A 1,285-nucleotide genomic window follows, 5' to 3' on the forward strand; every position below is an offset into this window, starting at 1 on the left:
TGGTGCTGCCGCCGGTGCTGCAGTCGCCGCTGCCCCTGCGGCCGCCGCGTCCCGGCTCTAATATACTCCGCCGATTGGAGCATGCACGACTGGAAAACAACACCACTTTTCAAAAGCCCTTTCAAGAGCGGCCCTTTCCAGAAGGCAAAGAGCCCGGCCTCCTTTTATTATTCTGATCGCTTCTTTGAGACGCTCCCCCTCCTCTTCCACCTCCCGGCTTTCTTTCCTTCTCTCGCGCTCCCCTTCTTTTATTATTATGATTATGCGCAGCCTTTTATTCCCTTTCAGATCAGCTGCATGGAAAAAGGGGGAGGGAGGGGAGAAAAAAAAAACCCAGCCTAGCTCGCGGGCCGGCCGCAGGTAACACAATGACGCGTGCCCGCCCGGCTCTCGGAGAGGGACCCGGAGAGCCCGTCTGGCAGCCGCGGCCCGGGCTGGCCACCTCTACCCAGCACGCCGGGCAGGGCGCATGCGCGCTTATTAATATTCATGAGAGGGCGTGCTCACCCAGGACACGCCCCTCCCCTTCACGTTGCTGGGGAGGGGGTAGTGCGGGGAGGAACTTGGAAAGGGTTGGGGGCTCGGGGATGCTTAGGGCGGCAAAGAAATACCGGGGCCCCACAGCAACCCCTGTTCTCGGGAGCTTCGGGCTAGGAGGGAAGGGAGAGTGCGGGGAGGTACTTGGAAGGGATGGTTGCTTAGGGACGCCTGGAGGCCCCCAGCGGGGACCGCCCCCTCGGGCGCCCGGGACCGGGAGCCTTTGCCCGCGCGTCGGGGCCCCAGGTGTAGGCGCCGCGGCGCTGGCGGAGCGGTCGGAGCGGGGCAGCTTCCGCCTTCCGAGCCGCCTGCGTCAGCTGCGGCTTTCGCCCCGGGAGGAGGGCCTGCCTGCCCGCCGGGAGTTCGGCCCGCTTCCCGCGAGCGAGCCGCCCAGAGCGCTCTGCTGGCGGCAGAGGCGGCGGCGAGGCTGGCGCGCTTGCCGCCGTCTGCTCGCCCCGCGGAGGCGACCTGGGCAGACGCTGCTGGGAACTTTGAAAAACTTTCCTGGAGCCAGGCTTGCCGCAGATTCGAGGGGAAGCCTCGGCCGCGCCCCACTCCCTCCCAAATCCGAGTCTGCGGAGCCTGGGAGGGCTCCCAGCTTCCTTTCCAAACCGCGCCGGGGCAGAGGCGCAGGGAAACCGGGGGTAGAAGGCGGTGGGCACGCCGGGGCCGTGTTCAGGCTTTGGGAAGGGCCGGCGGAGATGCTGGTGGGCTTGGAAGCCCTCCCCGGCCCGCCGCCCCGGCCGCA

This window comes from Mandrillus leucophaeus, unplaced genomic scaffold (genome assembly GCF_000951045.1).
Source record: "Mandrillus leucophaeus isolate KB7577 unplaced genomic scaffold, Mleu.le_1.0 Scaffold116, whole genome shotgun sequence".
NCBI lineage: Eukaryota > Metazoa > Chordata > Mammalia > Primates > Cercopithecidae > Mandrillus > Mandrillus leucophaeus.